Source organism: Opisthocomus hoazin, chromosome 22, assembly GCF_030867145.1.
Source record: "Opisthocomus hoazin isolate bOpiHoa1 chromosome 22, bOpiHoa1.hap1, whole genome shotgun sequence".
NCBI lineage: Eukaryota > Metazoa > Chordata > Aves > Opisthocomiformes > Opisthocomidae > Opisthocomus > Opisthocomus hoazin.
This window is the reverse complement of record NC_134435.1, coordinates 12,677,416-12,699,807: the sequence shown is the minus strand read 5'-3', so window position 1 is coordinate 12,699,807 and position 22,392 is coordinate 12,677,416.

Below are 22,392 nucleotides of genomic sequence, written 5' to 3'. Positions count from 1 at the left end.
CCCTAACCCTAACCCTAACTTTAACCCCAACCCCAACCCTAACCCTAACTCCTAACCCTAACCCTAACCCTAACCCTAACCCTAACCGTAAACTTAACCCTAAACCCAACCCCTAACCCTAACACTAACCCTAAACCTAACACTAACCCCTAACCCTAACACTAACCCCGAACCTTAACCTTAATGCCAATCACCCTAGCCCTAACCCCTAACCATATCCCTAACCCTAACCATAATGACCCTAATCCTCATGACCCTACCCCTAGCCCTTACCATAACCCAAATGACTCAAACCCTAACCTTAAGCGTAACCCTACCCTAACCCATAACCCTAAACCTAACCCTACCTCTAAACCTAAGCCTAATGACCCTAACCTTAATGACCCTAACCCTCAAACCTAACCCTAACCTTAACCCTAACTCTAACCCTAACCCTAACCCTAATGACCAAACCCTAATCCCTAACCCTAACATTAACCGTAAACCTAACCCTAATAAAACCCTAACCCTAATCCCAACCCTAACCCTAAACCCTAACCCTAACCCTCACCCGAACACTAACCCTAACCCTAAACCCTAACCCTAATCGCTAGCACTGAACCTAACTCTAACCCTAAACCCTATCCCCGTACGCTAATCCTATCCCTAATCCTAACCCTAACCCTAAACATAACCTCTAACCCTAACCCTCTTCCTAACCCTAACCCTAATGCCCCTAAACCTAATGACCCTAATCTTAAACCCTAAAATTAACCTAGGTTTAACCCTAACCTTAACCCTAACCCTAACCCTATTGACCCTAACCCTAACCCTAATGACCCTAACCCTAACTCTAACCCTAATCCTAATGACCCTAACCCTAATGACCCTAACACTCAACCCTAACCCTAACCTTAACCCTAAACCCAACCCATAACCCTAACCCTAACCCTAAACCTAATCCTAAACCGTAACCGTAAACCTAACACTAACCATGATCCTAACCCTAACTCTTATCCCTAAACCAAACCCTAAACCTAACCCCTCACCCTAACCCTAAGCCTAACCCTAACCCTAATCCTAAATCTAACAATAACCCCTAACCCTAAACCTATCCCTAACCCCTAAACCTAACCCTAATGCTAACCCTAACCCTAAGCCTAAACCTAACACTAACCCCTAACCCTAACCTTAACCCTAACCCTAACCCTAATCCTAACCCTAACCCTAATGACCCTAATCCTAACCCTAACACTAACAGTAACCCTAAACACTAACCCTAACCCTAACCCTAACCCGTAATCATAACCCCAACCCGAACTCGTAACCCTAATCCTACCCTAAAAGTAACACCAACCCTAACGATAATCCTAACTCTAATTATGCTAACGCTATTGACCCTTACGCTAACGCTAACCCTAATACTAACGCCTAACCCTAACCCTAACCCTACCCCTAACTCTAATGACCATAACCCTAACCTTAACCCCTAAACCCAACCCTAATTCTAATCCTAAAACTAACCCTAACCCTAACCCTAACCCTAACCCTAATCCTAACGCTAAACCTAACCCTCATGACCATTACCCTAACCCTAACCCTAACCCTATTGACCCTAAACCAAACCATTAAACTAACCCTAATCCCTAACACTAACCCTAACCTTAACCCTAACCCAAACCTAACCGTAACCCTAACACCTAAAACTAACCCTAACACTAACGCTAAACCTGACCCTAACCCTAAACCTAACCCTTACCCCTAAATCTAATCCTAACCCTACCCCTAACCCCTAAACCCTAACCCTAACCCTAACCCTAACCCTAACCCTAATGACCCAAACCCTAATGACCCTAAGCCTAAACCATAAACCTTACCTGAACCATAACCCTAACCCTTAATCCTGACCCAAAACCTAACCCTAACCCTAACCCTAACCCTAACCCTAACCCTAATGACCCTAATCAAACCATAAACCTAACCCTAACCCTAACCCTAACAATAAACCCTAACACTAACCTTAATCCTAAAGCTAAACCTAACCTTAACCCTTACCCTAATCCTAACCCTAACTCTAATGACCATAGCCCTTAACCCTAACACTAACCTTAAAACTAACACTAACCCTAACCATAAACCTAACCCTAACTCTTACCCCTAAACCTAACCCTAATCCTAAACCCTAAACATAAACCTAACCCTAACCCTAACCCTAACTTTAACCCCAACCCCAACCCTAACCCTAACTCCTAACCCTAACCCTAACCCTAACCCTAACCCTAACCCTAACCCTAACCGTAAACTTAAGCCTAAACCCAACCCCTAACCCTAACACTAACCCTAACACTAACCCTAACCCTAAACCTAACACTAACCCCTAACCCTAACACTAACCCCGAACCCTAACCTTAATGCCAATCACCCTAGCCCTAACCCCTAACCATATCCCTAACCCTAACCATAATGACCCTAATCCTCATGACCCTACCCCTAGCCCTTACCATAACCCAAATGACTCAAACCCTAACCTTAAGCGTAACCCTACCCTAACCCACAACCCTAAACCTAACCCTACCTCTAAACCTAAGCCTAATGACCCTAACGTTAATGACCCTAACCCTCAAACCTAACCCTAACCTTAACCCTAACCCTAACCACTTACCTTAACCGTAACCCTAAACCTAACCCTACTCCTAACCCTAATCCTAAACCCTAACTCTAAACCTAACCCTAACCCGAAATCTAACCCTAACCATAATCCTAACCCTAACTCTTACCCCTAAAAGTAACCCTAACTCTAACCCCTATCCCTAATCCTAACCCTAACCCTAACCCTAATCCTAAACATAACCCTAACCCCTAATCTTAAACCTAACCCTAACTCTAACCCTAATGCTAAGCCTAACCCTAAACCCTAAACCTAACCCTAATTCTAACCCCTATCCCCTAAACCTATCCCTAAACCTAATCCTAACCCTAACCTTAAACATAACCCCTAAATTTGAACCTAACCCTAACCCTAAACCTAAACCTAACTCTAACCCTAAGCACTAACCCTAATGACCCTAACCCTAACCCTAATGACCCTAACCCTAAATCATACCTTAACCCTAACTCTAAACCTAATGCCCCTAACCCTAATGACCCTAATCCTAAACCCTAACAATAACCTTAGCTCGAACCCTAACCTTAACACTGACCCTAACCCTATTGACCCTAACCCTAATGACCCTAACCCTAACCCTAACCCTAATCCTAATGACCCTGCCTCTAACGACCCTAACCCCTAACACTAACCCTAACCCCTAAACCCTAACCCTAACCCTAACCCTAACTCTAACCCTAACCCTAACCCTAATGACCCAAAACCTAATCCCTAACCCTAACATTAACCGTAAACCTAACCCTAAAAAAACCCTAACCCTAATCCCAACCCTAACCCTAAACCCTAACCCTAACCCTCACCCTAACACTAACCCTAACCCTAAACCCTAACCCTAAACGCTAACACTGAACCTAACTCTAACCCTAAACCCTATCCCCTTACGCTAACCCTATCCCTAATCCTAACCCTAACCCTAAACATAACCTCTAACCCTAACCCTAACCCTCTTCCTAACCCTAACCCTAATGCCCCTAAACCTAATGACCCTAATCTTAAACCCTAAAATTAACCTAGGTTTAACCCTAACCTTAACCCTAACCCTAACCCTATTGACCCTAACCCTAACCCTAATGACCCTAACCCTAACTCTAACCCTAATCCTAATGACCCTAACCCTAATGACCCTAACACTCAACCCTAACACTAACCTTAACCCTAAACCCAACCCATAACCCTAACCCTAACCCTAATCCTAAGCCTTAACCCTAAACCTAACCCTAACCCTAAATCTAACCCTAACCATGATCCTAACCCTAACTCTTATCCCTAAACCAAACCCTAAACCTAACCCCTCACACTAACCCTAAGCCTAACCCTAACCCTAATCCTAAATCTAACCCTAACCCCTAACCCTAAACCTATCCCTAACCCCTAAACCTAACCCTAATGCTAACCCTAACCCTAAGCCTAACCCTAACACTAACCCCTAACCCTAAACTTAACCCGAATCCTAACCCTAATCCTAACCCTAACCCTAACCCTAATGACCCTAATCCTAACCCTAACACTAACAGTAACCCTAAACACTAACCCTAACCCTAACCCTAACCCGTAATCATAACCCCAACCCGAATTCGTAACCCTAATCCTACCCTAAAAGTAACACCAACCCTAACGATAATCCTAACTCTAATTATGCTAACGCTATTGACCCTTACGCTAACGCTAACCCTAATACTAACGCCTAACCCTAACCCTAACCCTACCCCTAACTCTAATGACCATAACCTTAACCCTAACCCCTAAACCTAACCCTAATTCTAATCCTAAATCTAACCCTAACCCTAACCCTAACCATAACCCTAACCCTAACCCTAACCCTAATCCTAACGCTAAACCTAACCCTCATGACCATTACCCTAACCCTAACCCTAACCCTAATGACCCTAAACCAAACCATAAAACTAACCCAAATCCCTAACACTAACCCTAACCTTAACCCTAACCCAAACCTAACCCTAACCCTAACCCCTAAACCTAACCCTAACACTAACGCTAAACCTGACCCTAACCCTAAACCTAACCCTTACCCCTAAATCTAATCCTAAACCTACCCCTAACCCCTAAACCCTAACCCTAACCGTAACCCTAACCCTAATGACCCAAACCCTAATGACCCTAAGCCTAAACCATAAACCTTACCCGAACCATAACCCTAACCCTTAATCCTGACCCAAAACCTAACCCTAACCCTAACCCTAACCCTAACCCTAATGACCCTAATCAAACCATAAACCTAACCCTAACCCTAACCCTAACAATAAACCCTAACCCTAACCTTAATCCTAAAGCTAAACCTAACCCTAACCCTTACCCTAATCCTAACCCTAATTCTAATGACCATAACCCTTAACACTAACACTAACCTTAAAACTAACACTAACCATAACCATAAACCTAACCCTAACTCTTACCCCTAAACCTAACCCTAATCCTAAACCCTAAACATAAACCTAACCCTAACCCTAACCCTAACTTTAACCCCAACCCCAACCCTAACCCTAGCTCCTAACCCTAACCCTAACCCTAACCCTAACCGTAAACTTAAGCCTAAACCCAACCCCTAACCCTAACACTAACCCTAACACTAACCCTAACCCTAAACCTAACACTAACCCCTAACCCTAACACTAACCCCGAACCCTAACCTTAATGCCAATCACCCTAGCCCTAACCCCTAACCATATCCCTAACCCTAACCATAATGACCCTAATCCTCATGACCCTACCCCTAGCCCTTACCATAACCCAAATGACTCAAACCCTAACCTTAAGCGTAACCCTACCCTAACCCACAACCCTAAACCTAACCCTACCTCTAAACCTAAGCCTAATGACCCTAACCTTAATGACCTTAACCCTCAAACCTAACCCTAACCTTAACCCTAACCCTAACCACTTACCTTAACCGTAACCCTAAACCTAACCCTACTCCTAACCCTAATCCTAAACCCTAACTCTAAACCTAAACCTAACCCGAAATCTAACCCTAACCATAATCCTAACCCTAACTCTTACCCCTAAAAGTAACCCTAACTCTAACCCCTATCCCTAATCCTAACCCTAACCCTAACCCTAATCCTAAACATAACCCTAACCCCTAATCTTAAACCTAACCCTAACTCTAACCCTAATGCTAAGCCTAACCGTAAACCCTAAACCTAACTCTAATTCTAACCCCTATCCCCTAAACCTATCCCTAAACCTAATCCTAACCCTAACCTTAAACATAACCCCTAAATTTGAACCTAACCCTAACCCTAAACCTAAACCTAACTCTAACCCTAAGCACTAACCCTAATGACCCTAACCCTAACCCTAATGACCCTAACCCTAAATCATACCTTAACCCTAACTCTAAACCTAATGCCCCTAACCCTAATGACCCTAATCCTAAACCCTAAAAATAACCTTAGCTCGAACCCTAACCTTAACACTGACCCTAACCCTATTGACCCTAACCCTAATGACCCTAACACTAACCCTAACCCTAATCCTAATGACCCTGCCTCTAATGACCCTAACCCCTAACACTAACCCTAACCCCTAAACCCTAACCCTAACCCTAACCCTAACCCTAACCCTAACCCCTAACACTAACCCTAACCTTAACCCTAACCCTAACCTAACCCTAACCCTAACCCCTAAACCTAACCCTAACCCTAAACCTAACCCTTACCCCTAAATCTAATCCTAACCCTAACCCCTAAACCCTAACCCTAACCCTAACCCTAACCCTAATGACCCAAACCCTAATGACCCTAAGCCTAAACCATAAACCTTACCCGAACCATAACCCTAACCCTTAATCCTGACCCAAAACCTAACCCTAACCCTAACCCTAACCCTAACCGTAATGACTCTAATTAAACCATAAACCTAACCCTAACCCTAACACTAACAATAAACCCTAACCCTAACCTTAATCCTAAAGCTAAACCTAACCCTAACCCTTACCCTAATCCTAACCCTAACTCTAATGACCATAACCCTTAACCCTAACACTAACCTTAAAACTAACACTAACCCTAACCATAAACCTAACCCTAACTCTTACCCCTAAACCTAACCCTAATCCTAAACCTTAAACATAAACCTAACCCTAACCCTAACCCTAACTTTAACCCCAACCCCAACCCTAACCCTAGCTCCTAACCCTAACCCTAACCCTAACCCTAACCGTAAACTTAAGCCTAAACCCAACCCCTAACCCTAACACTAACCCTAACACTAACCCTAACCCTAAACCTAACACTAACCCCTAACCCTAACACTAACCCCGAACCCTAACCTTAATGCCAATCACCCTAGCCCTAACCCCTAACCATATCCCTAACCCTAACCATAATGACCCTAATCCTCATGACCCTACCCCTAGCCCTTACCATAACCCAAATGACTCAAACCCTAACCTTAAGCGTAACCCTACCCTAACCCACAACCCTAAACCTAACCCTACCTCTAAACCTAAGCCTAATGACCCTAACCTTAATGACCTTAACCCTCAAACCTAACCCTAACCTTAACCCTAACCCTAACCACTTACCTTAACCGTAACCCTAAACCTAACCCTACTCCTAACCCTAATCCTAAACCCTAACTCTAAACCTAACCCTAACCCGAAATCTAACCCTAACCATAATCCTAACCCTAACTCTTACCCCTAAAAGTAACCCTAACTCTAACCCCTATCCCTAATCCTAACCCTAACCCTAACCCTAATCCTAAACATAACCCTAACCCCTAATCTTAAACCTAACCCTAACTCTAACCCTAATGCTAAGCCTAACCGTAAACCCTAAACCTAACTCTAATTCTAACCCCTATCCCCTAAACCTATCCCTAAACCTAATCCTAACCCTAACCTTAAACATAACCCCTAAATTTGAACCTAACCCTAACCCTAAACCTAAACCTAACTCTAACCCTAAGCACTAACCCTAATGACCCTAACCCTAACCCTAATGACCCTAACCCTAAATCATACCTTAACCCTAACTCTAAACCTAATGCCCCTAACCCTAATGACCCTAATCCTAAACCCTAACAATAACCTTAGCTCGAACCCTAACCTTAACACTGACCCTAACCCTATTGACCCTAACCCTAATGACCCTAACACTAACCCTAACCCTAATCCTAATGACCCTGCCTCTAATGACCCTAACCCCTAACACTAACCCTAACCCCTAAACCCTAACCCTAACCCTAACCCTAACCCTAACCCCTAACACTAACCCTAACCTTAACCCTAACCCTAACCTAACCCTAACCCTAACCCCTAAACCTAACCCTAACCCTAACCCTAAACCTAACCCTTACCCCTAAATCTAATCCTAACCCTAACCCCTAAACCCTAACCCTAACCCTAACCCTAACCCTAATGACCCAAACCCTAATGACCCTAAGCCTAAACCATAAACCTTACCCGAACCATAACCCTAACCCTTAATCCTGACCCAAAACCTAACCCTAACCCTAACCCTAACCCTAACCCTAATGACTCTAATTAAACCATAAACCTAACCCTAACCCTAACACTAACAATAAACCCTAACCCTAACCTTAATCCTAAAGCTAAACCTAACCCTAACCCTTACCCTAATCCTAACCCTAACTCTAATGACCATAACCCTTAACCCTAACACTAACCTTAAAACTAACACTAACCCTAACCATAAACCTAACCCTAACTCTTACCCCTAAACCTAACCCTAATCCTAAACCTTAAACATAAACCTAACCCTAACCCTAACCCTAACTTTAACCCCAACCCCAACCCTAACCCTAGCTCCTAACCCTAACCCTAACCCTAACCCTAACCGTAAACTTAAGCCTAAACCCAACCCCTAACCCTAACACTAACCCTAACACTAACCCTAACCCTAAACCTAACACTAACCCCTAACCCTAACACTAACCCCGAACCCTAACCTTAATGCCAATCACCCTAGCCCTAACCCCTAACCATATCCCTAACCCTAACCATAATGACCCTAATCCTCATGACCCTACCCCTAGCCCTTACCATAACCCAAATGACTCAAACCCTAACCTTAAGCGTAACCCTACACTAACCCACAACCCTAAACCTAACCCTACCTCTAAACCTAAGCCTAATGACCCTAACCTTAATGACCTTAACCCTCAAACCTAACCCTAACCTTAACCCTAACCCTAACCACTTACCTTAACCGTAACCCTAAACCTAACCCTACTCCTAACCCTAATCCTAAACCCTAACTCTAAACCTAACCCTAACCCGAAATCTAACCCTAACCATAATCCTAACCCTAACTCTTACCCCTAAAAGTAACCCTAACTCTAACCCCTATCCCTAATCCTAACCCTAACCCTAACCCTAATCCTAAACATAACCCTAACCCCTAATCTTAAACCTAACCCTAACTCTAACCCTAATGCTAAGCCTAACCCTAAACCCTAAACCTAACTCTAATTCTAACCCCTATCCCCTAAACCTATCCCTAAACCTAATCCTAACCCTAACCTTAAACATAACCCCTAAATTTGAACCTAACCCTAACCCTAAACCTAAACCTAACTCTAACCCTAAGCACTAACCCTAATGACCCTAACCCTAACCCTAATGACCCTAACCCTAAATCATACCTTAACCCTAACTCTAAACCTAATGCCCCTAACCCTAATGACCCTAATCCTAAACCCTAACAATAACCTTAGCTCGAACCCTAACCTTAACACTGACCCTAACCCTATTGACCCTAACCCTAATGACCCTAACACTAACCCTAACCCTAATCCTAATGACCCTGCCTCTAATGACCCTAACCCCTAACACTAACCCTAACCCCTAAACCCTAACCCTAACCCTAACCCTAACCCTAACCCCTAACACTAACCCTAACCTTAACCCTAACCCTAACCTAACCCTAACCCTAACCCCTAAACCTAACCCTAACCCTAACCCTAAACCTAACCCTTACCCCTAAATCTAATCCTAACCCTAACCCCTAAACCCTAACCCTAACCCTAACCCTAACCCTAATGACCCAAACCCTAATGACCCTAAGCCTAAACCATAAACCTTACCCGAACCATAACCCTAACCCTTAATCCTGACCCAAAACCTAACCCTAACCCTAACCCTAACCCTAACCCTAATGACTCTAATTAAACCATAAACCTAACCCTAACCCTAACACTAACAATAAACCCTAACCCTAACCTTAATCCTAAAGCTAAACCTAACCCTAACCCTTACCCTAATCCTAACCCTAACTCTAATGACCATAACCCTTAACCCTAACACTAACCTTAAAACTAACACTAACCCTAACCATAAACCTAACCCTAACTCTTACCCCTAAACCTAACCCTAATCCTAAACCTTAAACATAAACCTAACCCTAACCCTAACCCTAACTTTAACCCCAACCCCAACCCTAACCCTAGCTCCTAACCCTAACCCTAACCCTAACCCTAACCGTAAACTTAAGCCTAAACCCAACCCCTAACCCTAACACTAACCCTAACACTAACCCTAACCCTAAACCTAACACTAACCCCTAACCCTAACACTAACCCCGAACCCTAACCTTAATGCCAATCACCCTAGCCCTAACCCCTAACCATATCCCTAACCCTAACCATAATGACCCTAATCCTCATGACCCTACCCCTAGCCCTTACCATAACCCAAATGACTCAAACCCTAACCTTAAGCGTAACCCTACCCTAACCCACAACCCTAAACCTAACCCTACCTCTAAACCTAAGCCTAATGACCCTAACCTTAATGACCTTAACCCTCAAACCTAACCCTAACCTTAACCCTAACCCTAACCACTTACCTTAACCGTAACCCTAAACCTAACCCTACTCCTAACCCTAATCCTAAACCCTAACTCTAAACCTAACCCTAACCCGAAATCTAACCCTAACCATAATCCTAACCCTAACTCTTACCCCTAAAAGTAACCCTAACTCTAACCCCTATCCCTAATCCTAACCCTAACCCTAACCCTAATCCTAAACATAACCCTAACCCCTAATCTTAAACCTAACCCTAACTCTAACCCTAATGCTAAGCCTAACCCTAAACCCTAAACCTAACCCTAATTCTAACCCCTATCCCCTAAACCTATCCCTAAACCTAATCCTAACCCTAACCTTAAACATAACCCCTAAATTTGAACCTAACCCTAACCCTAAACCTAAACCTAACTCTAACCCTAAGCACTAACCCTAATGACCCTAACCCTAACCCTAATGACCCTAACCCTAAATCATACCTTAACCCTAACTCTAAACCTAATGCCCCTAACCCTAATGACCCTAATCCTAAACCCTAACAATAACCTTAGCTCGAACCCTAACCTTAACACTGACCCTAACCCTATTGACCCTAACCCTAATGACCCTAACCCTAACCCTAACCCTAATCCTAATGACCCTGCCTCTAATGACCCTAACCCCTAACACTAACCCTAACCCCTAAACCCTAACCCTAACCCTAACCCTAACCCTAACCCTAACCCTAACCCTAACCCTAACCCCTAACACTAACCCTAACCTTAACCCTAACCCTAACCTAACCCTAACCCTAACCCCTAAACCTAACCCTAACCCTAACCCTAAACCTAACCCTTACCCCTAAATCTAATCCTAACCCTAACCCCTAAACCCTAACCCTAACCCTAACCCTAACCCTAATGACCCAAACCCTAATGACCCTAAGCCTAAACCATAAACCTTACCCGAACCATAACCCTAACCCTTAATCCTGACCCAAAACCTAACCCTAACCCTAACCCTAACCCTAACCGTAATGACTCTAATTAAACCATAAACCTAACCCTAACCCTAACACTAACAATAAACCCTAACCCTAACCTTAATCCTAAAGCTAAACCTAACCCTAACCCTTACCCTAATCCTAACCCTAACTCTAATGACCATAACCCTTAACCCTAACACTAACCTTAAAACTAACACTAACCCTAACCATAAACCTAACCCTAACTCTTACCCCTAAACCTAACCCTAATCCTAAACCTTAAACATAAACCTAACCCTAACCCTAACCCTAACTTTAACCCCAACCCCAACCCTAACCCTAGCTCCTAACCCTAACCCTAACCCTAACCCTAACCGTAAACTTAAGCCTAAACCCAACCCCTAACCCTAACACTAACCCTAACACTAACCCTAACCCTAAACCTAACACTAACCCCTAACCCTAACACTAACCCCGAACCCTAACCTTAATGCCAATCACCCTAGCCCTAACCCCTAACCATATCCCTAACCCTAACCATAATGACCCTAATCCTCATGACCCTACCCCTAGCCCTTACCATAACCCAAATGACTCAAACCCTAACCTTAAGCGTAACCCTACCCTAACCCACAACCCTAAACCTAACCCTACCTCTAAACCTAAGCCTAATGACCCTAACCTTAATGACCTTAACCCTCAAACCTAACCCTAACCTTAACCCTAACCCTAACCACTTACCTTAACCGTAACCCTAAACCTAACCCTACTCCTAACCCTAATCCTAAACCCTAACTCTAAACCTAACCCTAACCCGAAATCTAACCCTAACCATAATCCTAACCCTAACTCTTACCCCTAAAAGTAACCCTAACTCTAACCCCTATCCCTAATCCTAACCCTAACCCTAACCCTAATCCTAAACATAACCCTAACCCCTAATCTTAAACCTAACCCTAACTCTAACCCTAATGCTAAGCCTAACCGTAAACCCTAAACCTAACTCTAATTCTAACCCCTATCCCCTAAACCTATCCCTAAACCTAATCCTAACCCTAACCTTAAACATAACCCCTAAATTTGAACCTAACCCTAACCCTAAACCTAAACCTAACTCTAACCCTAAGCACTAACCCTAATGACCCTAACCCTAACCCTAATGACCCTAACCCTAAATCATACCTTAACCCTAACTCTAAACCTAATGCCCCTAACCCTAATGACCCTAATCCTAAACCCTAACAATAACCTTAGCTCGAACCCTAACCTTAACACTGACCCTAACCCTATTGACCCTAACCCTAATGACCCTAACACTAACCCTAACCCTAATCCTAATGACCCTGCCTCTAATGACCCTAACCCCTAACACTAACCCTAACCCCTAAACCCTAACCCTAACCCTAACCCTAACCCTAACCCCTAACACTAACCCTAACCTTAACCCTAACCCTAACCTAACCCTAACCCTAACCCCTAAACCTAACCCTAACCCTAACCCTAAACCTAACCCTTACCCCTAAATCTAATCCTAACCCTAACCCCTAAACCCTAACCCTAACCCTAACCCTAACCCTAACCCTAATGACCCAAACCCTAATGACCCTAAGCCTAAACCATAAACCTTACCCGAACCATAACCCTAACCCTTAATCCTGACCCAAAACCTAACCCTAACCCTAACCCTAACCCTAACCCTAATGACTCTAATTAAACCATAAACCTAACCCTAACCCTAACACTAACAATAAACCCTAACCCTAACCTTAATCCTAAAGCTAAACCTAACCCTAACCCTTACCCTAATCCTAACCCTAACTCTAATGACCATAACCCTTAACCCTAACACTAACCTTAAAACTAACACTAACCCTAACCATAAACCTAACCCTAACTCTTACCCCTAAACCTAACCCTAATCCTAAACCTTAAACATAAACCTAACCCTAACCCTAACCCTAACTTTAACCCCAACCCCAACCCTAACCCTAGCTCCTAACCCTAACCCTAACCCTAACCCTAACCGTAAACTTAAGCCTAAACCCAACCCCTAACCCTAACACTAACCCTAACACTAACCCTAACCCTAAACCTAACACTAACCCCTAACCCTAACACTAACCCCGAACCCTAACCTTAATGCCAATCACCCTAGCCCTAACCCCTAACCATATCCCTAACCCTAACCATAATGACCCTAATCCTCATGACCCTACCCCTAGCCCTTACCATAACCCAAATGACTCAAACCCTAACCTTAAGCGTAACCCTACACTAACCCACAACCCTAAACCTAACCCTACCTCTAAACCTAAGCCTAATGACCCTAACCTTAATGACCTTAACCCTCAAACCTAACCCTAACCTTAACCCTAACCCTAACCACTTACCTTAACCGTAACCCTAAACCTAACCCTACTCCTAACCCTAATCCTAAACCCTAACTCTAAACCTAACCCTAACCCGAAATCTAACCCTAACCATAATCCTAACCCTAACTCTTACCCCTAAAAGTAACCCTAACTCTAACCCCTATCCCTAATCCTAACCCTAACCCTAACCCTAATCCTAAACATAACCCTAACCCCTAATCTTAAACCTAACCCTAACTCTAACCCTAATGCTAAGCCTAACCCTAAACCCTAAACCTAACTCTAATTCTAACCCCTATCCCCTAAACCTATCCCTAAACCTAATCCTAACCCTAACCTTAAACATAACCCCTAAATTTGAACCTAACCCTAACCCTAAACCTAAACCTAACTCTAACCCTAAGCACTAACCCTAATGACCCTAACCCTAACCCTAATGACCCTAACCCTAAATCATACCTTAACCCTAACTCTAAACCTAATGCCCCTAACCCTAATGACCCTAATCCTAAACCCTAACAATAACCTTAGCTCGAACCCTAACCTTAACACTGACCCTAACCCTATTGACCCTAACCCTAATGACCCTAACACTAACCCTAACCCTAATCCTAATGACCCTGCCTCTAATGACCCTAACCCCTAACACTAACCCTAACCCCTAAACCCTAACCCTAACCCTAACCCTAACCCTAACCCCTAACACTAACCCTAACCTTAACCCTAACCCTAACCTAACCCTAACCCTAACCCCTAAACCTAACCCTAACCCTAACCCTAAACCTAACCCTTACCCCTAAATCTAATCCTAACCCTAACCCCTAAACCCTAACCCTAACCCTAACCCTAACCCTAATGACCCAAACCCTAATGACCCTAAGCCTAAACCATAAACCTTACCCGAACCATAACCCTAACCCTTAATCCTGACCCAAAACCTAACCCTAACCCTAACCCTAACCCTAATGACTCTAATTAAACCATAAACCTAACCCTAACCCTAACACTAACAATAAACCCTAACCCTAACCTTAATCCTAAAGCTAAACCTAACCCTAACCCTTACCCTAATCCTAACCCTAACTCTAATGACCATAACCCTTAACCCTAACACTAACCTTAAAACTAACACTAACCCTAACCATAAACCTAACCCTAACTCTTACCCCTAAACCTAACCCTAATCCTAAACCTTAAACATAAACCTAACCCTAACCCTAACCCTAACTTTAACCCCAACCCCAACCCTAACCCTAGCTCCTAACCCTAACCCTAACCCTAACCCTAACCGTAAACTTAAGCCTAAACCCAACCCCTAACCCTAACACTAACCCTAACACTAACCCTAACCCTAAACCTAACACTAACCCCTAACCCTAACACTAACCCCGAACCCTAACCTTAATGCCAATCACCCTAGCCCTAACCCCTAACCATATCCCTAACCCTAACCATAATGACCCTAATCCTCATGACCCTACCCCTAGCCCTTACCATAACCCAAATGACTCAAACCCTAACCTTAAGCGTAACCCTACCCTAACCCACAACCCTAAACCTAACCCTACCTCTAAACCTAAGCCTAATGACCCTAACGTTAATGACCCTAACCCTCAAACCTAACCCTAACCTTAACCCTAACCCTAACCACTTACCTTAACCGTAACCCTAAACCTAACCCTACTCCTAACCCTAATCCTAAACCCTAACTCTAAACCTAACCCTAACCCGAAATCTAACCCTAACCATAATCCTAACCCTAACTCTTACCCCTAAAAGTAACCCTAACTCTAACCCCTATCCCTAATCCTAACCCTAACCCTAACCCTAATCCTAAACATAACCCTAACCCCTAATCTTAAACCTAACCCTAACTCTAACCCTAATGCTAAGCCTAACCCTAAACCCTAAACCTAACCCTAATTCTAACCCCTATCCCCTAAACCTATCCCTAAACCTAATCCTAACCCTAACCTTAAACATAACCCCTAAATTTGAACCTAACCCTAACCCTAAACCTAAACCTAACTCTAACCCTAAGCACTAACCCTAATGACCCTAACCCTAACCCTAATGACCCTAACCCTAAATCATACCTTAACCCTAACTCTAAACCTAATGCCCCTAACCCTAATGACCCTAATCCTAAACCCTAACAATAACCTTAGCTCGAACCCTAACCTTAACACTGACCCTAACCCTATTGACCCTAACCCTAATGACCCTAACCCTAACCCTAACCCTAATCCTAATGACCCTGCCTCTAATGACCCTAACCCCTAACACTAACCCTAACCCCTAAACCCTAACCCTAACCCTAACCCTAACCCTAACCCTAACCCCTAACACTAACCCTAACCTTAACCCTAACCCAAACCTAACCCTAACCCTAACCCCTAAACCTAACTTTAACACTAACGCTAAACCTGACCCTAACCCTAAACCTAACCCTTACCCCTAAATCTAATCCTAACCCTAACCCCTAAACCCTAACCCTAACCCTAACCCTAACCCTAATGACCCAAACCCTAATGACCCTAAGCCTAAACCATAAACCTTACCCGAACCATAACCCTAACCCTTAATCCTGACCCAAAACCTAACCCTAACCCTAACCCTAACCCTAACCCTAATGACCCTAATCAAACCATAAACCTAACCCTAACCCTAACCCGAACAATAAACCCTAACCCTAACCTTAATCCTAAAGCTAAACCTAACCCTAACCCTTACCCTAATCCTAACCCTAACTTTAATGACCATAACCCTTAACCCTAACACTAACCTTAAAACTAACACTAACCCTAACCATAAACCTAACCCTAACTCTTACCCCTAAACCTAACCCTAATCCTAACCCCTAAACATAAACCTAACCCTAACTCTAAACCTAAATTTAACCCCAACCCCAACCCTAACCCTAACTCCTAACCCTAACCCTAACCCTAACCCTAACCCTAACTGTAAACTTAACCCTAAACCCAACCCCTAACCCTAACACTAACCCTAACACTAACCCTAACCCTAAACCTAACACTAACCCCTAACCCTAACACTAACCCCGAACCCTAATCTTAATGCCAATCACCCTAGCCCTAACCCCTAACCATATCCCTAACCCTAACCATAATGACCCTAATCCTCATGACCCTACCCCTAGCCCTTACCATAACCCAAATGACTCAAACCCTAACCTTAAGCGTAACCCTACCCTAACCCACAACCCTAAACCTAACCCTACCTCTAAACCTAAGCCTAATGACCCTAACGTTAATGACCCTAACCCTCAAACCTAACCCTAACCTTAACCCTAACCCTAACCACTTACCTTAACCGTAACCCTAAACCTAACCCTACTCCTAACCCTAATCCTAAACCCTAACTCTAAACCTAACCCTAACCCGAAATCTAACCCTAACCATAATCCTAACCCTAACTCTTACCCCTAAAAGTAACCCTAACTCTAACCCCTATCCCTAATCCTAACCCTAACCCTAACCCTAATCCTAAACATAACCCTAACCCCTAATCTTAAACCTAACCCTAACTCTAACCCTAATGCTAAGCCTAACCCTAAACCCTAAACCCTAAACCTAACTCTAATTCTAACCCCTATCCCCTAAACCTATCCCTAAACCTAATCCTAACCCTAACCTTAAACATAACCCCTAAATTTGAACCTAACCCTAACCCTAACCCTAAACCTAACTCTAACCCTAAGCACTAACCCTAATGACCCTAACCCTAACCCTAATGACCCTAACCCTAAATCATACCTTAACCCTAACTCTAAACCTAATGCCCCTAACCCTAATGACCCTAATCCTAAACCCTAACAATAACCTTAGCTCGAACCCTAACCTTAACACTGACCCTAACCCTATTGACCCTAACCCTAATGACCCTAACCCTAACCCTAACCCTAATCCTAATGACCCTGCCTCTAATGACCCTTACCCCTAACACTAACCCTAACCCCTAAACCCTAACCCTAACCCTAACCCTAACCCTAACCCTAACCCCTAACACTAACCCTAACCTTAACCCTAACCCAAACCTAACCCTAACCCTAACCCCTAAACCTAACCCTAACACTAACGCTAAACCTGACCCTAACCCTAAACCTAACCCTTACCCCTAAATCTAATCCTAACCCTAACCCTAAACCCTAACCCTAACCCTAACCCTAACCCTAATGACCCAAACCCTAATGACCCTAAGCCTAAACCATAAACCTTACCCGAACCATAACCCTAACCCTTAATCCTGACCCAAAACCTAACCCTAACCCTAACCCTAACCCTAATGACCCTAATCAAACCATAAACCTAACCCTAACCCTAACCCTAACAATAAACCCTAACCCTAACCTTAATCCTAAAGCTAAACCTAACCCTAACCCTTACCCTAATCCTAACCCTAACTCTAATGACCATAACCCTTAACCCTAACACTAACCTTAAAACTAACACTAACCCTAACCATAAACCTAACCCTAACTCTTACACCTAAACCTAACCCTAATCCTAAACCCTAAACATAAACCTAACCCTAACCCTAACCCTAACTTTAACCCCAACCCCAACCCTAACCCTAGCTCCTAACCCTAACCCTAACCCTAACCCTAACCCTAACCGTAAACTTAAGCCTAAACCCAACCCCTAACCCTAACACTAACCCTAACACTAACCCTAACCCTAAACCTAACACTAACCCCTAACCCTAACACTAACCCCGAACCCTAACCTTAATGCCAATCACCCTAGCCCTAACCCCTAACCATATCCCTAACCCTAACCATAATGACCCTAATCCTCATGACCCTACCCCTAGCCCTTACCATAACCCAAATGACTCAAACCCTAACCTTAAGCGTAACCCTACCCTAACCCACAACCCTAAACCTAACCCTACCTCTAAACCTAAGCCTAATGACCCTAACGTTAATGACCCTAACCCTCAAACCTAACCCTAACCTTAACCCTAACCCTAACCACTTACCTTAACCGTAACCCTAAACCTAACCCTACTCCTAACCCTAATCCTAAACCCTAACTCTAAACCTAACCCTAACCCGAAATCTAACCCTAACCATAATCCTAACCCTAACTCTTACCCCTAAAAGTAACCCTAACTCTAACCCCTATCCCTAATCCTAACCCTAACCCTAACCCTAATCCTAAACATAACCCTAACCCCTAATCTTAAACCTAACCCTAACTCTAACCCTAATGCTAAGCCTAACCGTAAACCCTAAACCTAACTCTAATTCTAACCCCTATCCCCTAAACCTATCCCTAAACCTAATCCTAACCCCAACCTTAAACATAACCCCTAAATTTGAACCTAACCCTAATCCTAAACCTAAACCTAACCCTAACACTAACGCTAAACCTGACCCTAACCCTAAACCTAACCCTTACCCCTAAATCTAATCCTAACCCTAACCCCTAAACCCTAACCCTAACCCTAACCCTAACCCTAACCCTAATGACCCAAACCCTAATGACCCTAAGCCTAAACCATAAACCTTACCCGAACCATAACCCTAACCCTTAATCCGGACCCAAAACCTAACCCTAACCCTAACCCTAACCCTAACCCTAATGACCCTAATCAAACCATAAACCTAACCCTAACCCTAACCCTAACAATAAACCCTAACCCTAACCTTAATCCTAAAGCTAAACCTAACCCTAACCCTTACCCTAATCCTAACCCTAACTCTAATGACCATAACCCTTAACCCTAACACTAACCTTAAAACTAACACTAACCCTAACCATAAACCTAACCCTAACTCTTACCCCTAAACCTAACCCTAATCCTAAACCCTAAACATAAACCTAACCCTAACCCTAACTTTAACCCCAACCCCAACCCTAACCCTAGCTCCTAACCCTAACCCTAACCCTAACCGTAAACTTAAGCCTAAACCCAACCCCTAACCCTAACACTAATCCTAACACTAACCCTAACCCTAAACCTAACCCTAACCCTAATCCTAACGCTAAACCTAACCCTCACGACCATTACCCTAACCCTAACCCTAACCCTAACCCTAATGACCCTAAACCAAACCATAAAACTAACCCTAACCCCTAACACTAACCCTAACCTTAACCCTAACCCAAACCTAACCCTAACCCTAACCCTAAACCTAACCCTAACCCTAACCCCTAACCCTAACCCTAACCCTAACCCTAACGACCCAAACCCTAATGACCCTAAGCCTAAACCATAAACCTTACCCGAACCATAACCCTAACCCTTAATCCGGACCCAAAACCTAACCCTAACCCTAACCCTAACCCTAACCCTAATGACCCTAATCAAACCATAAACCTAACCCTAACCCTAACCCTAACAATAAACCCTAACCCTAACCTTAATCCTAAAGCTAAACCTAACCCTAACCCTTACCCTAATCCTAACCCTAACTCTAATGACCATAACCCTTAACCCTAACACTAACCTTAAAACTAACACTAACCCTAACCATAAACCTAACCCTAACTCTTACCCCTAAACCTAACCCTAATCCTAAACCCTAAACATAAACCTAACCCTAACCCTAACTTTAACCCCAACCCCAACCCTAACCCTAGCTCCTAACCCTAACCCTAACCCTAACCGTAAACTTAAGCCTAAACCCAACCCCTAACCCTAACACTAATCCTAACACTAACCCTAACCCTAAACCTAACCCTAACCCTAATCCTAACGCTAAACCTAACCCTCACGACCATTACCCTAACCCTAACCCTAACCCTAACCCTAATGACCCTAAACCAAACCATAAAACTAACCCTAACCCCTAACACTAACCCTAACCTTAACCCTAACCCAAACCTAACCCTAACCCTAACCCTAAACCTAACCCTAACCCTAACCCCTAACCCTAACCCTAACCCTAACCCTAACCCTAACGACCCAAACCCTAATGACCCTAAGCCTAAACCATAAACCTTACCCGAACCATAACCCTAACCCTTAATCCTGACCCAAAACCTAACCCTAATCCTAACCCTAACCCTAACCCTAATGACCCTAATCAAACCATAAACCTAACCCTAACCCTAACCCTAACAATAAACCCTAACCCTAACCTTAATCCTAAAGCTAAACCTAACCCTAACCCTTACCCTAATCCTAACCCTAACTCTAATGACCATAACCCTTAACCCTAACACTAACCTTAAAACTAACACTAACCCTAACCACAAACCTAACCCTAACACTTACCCCTAAACCTAACCCTAATCCTAACCCCTAAACATAAACCTAACCCTAACTCTAAACCTAACTTTAACCCCAACCCCAACCCTAACCCTAACTCCTAACCCTAACCCTAACCCTAACCCTAACCCTAACCGTAAACTTAACCCTAAACCCAACCCCTAACCCTAACACTAACCCTAACACTAACCCTAACCCTAAACCTAACACTAACCCCTAACCCTAACACTAACCCCGAACCCTAACCTTAATGCCAATCACCCTAGCCCTAACCCCTAACCATATCCCTAACCCTAACCATAATGACCCTAATCCTCATGACCCTACCCCTAGCCCTTACCATAACCCAAATGACTCAAACCCTAACCTTAAGCGTAACCCTACCCTAACCCACAACCCTAAACCTAACCCTACCTCTAAACCTAAGCCTAATGACCCTAACGTTAATGACCCTAACCCTCAAACCTAACCCTAACCTTAACCCTAACCCTAACCACTTACCTTAACCGTAACCCTAAACCTAACCCTACTCCTAACCCTAATCCTAAACCCTAACTCTAAACCTAACCCTAACCCGAAATCTAACCCTAACCATAATCCTAACCCTAACTCTTACCCCTAAAAGTAACCCTAACTCTAACCCCTATCCCTAATCCTAACCCTAACCCTAACCCTAATCCTAAACATAACCCTAACCCCTAATCTTAAACCTAACCCTAACTCTAACCCTAATGCTAAGCCTAACCCTAAACCCTAAACCTAACTCTAATTCTAACCCCTATCCCCTAAACCTATCCCTAAACCTAATCCTAACCCTAACCTTAAACATAACCCCTAAATTTGAACCTAACCCTAACCCTAAACCTAAACCTAACTCTAACCCTAAGCACTAACCCTAATGACCCTAACCCTAACCCTAATGACCCTAACCCTAAATCATACCTTAACCCTAACTCTAAACCTAATGCCCCTAACCCTAATGACCCTAATCCTAAACCCTAACAATAACCTTAGCTCGAACCCTAACCTTAACACTGACTCTAACCCTATTGACCCTAACCCTAATGACCCTAACCCTAACCCTAACCCTAATCCTAATGACCCTGCCTCTAATGACCCTAACCCCTAACACTAACCCTAACCCCTAAACCCTAACCCTAACCCTAACCCTAACCCTAACCCTAACCCTAACCCCTAACACTAACCCTAACCCGTAACCCTAACCCAAACCTAACCCTAACCCTAACCCCTAAACCTAACCCTAACACTAACGCTAAACCTGACCCTAACCCTAACCCTAACCCTAACCCCTAACACTAACCCTAACCTTAACCCTAACCCAAACCTAACCCTAACCCTAACCCCTAAACCTAACTTTA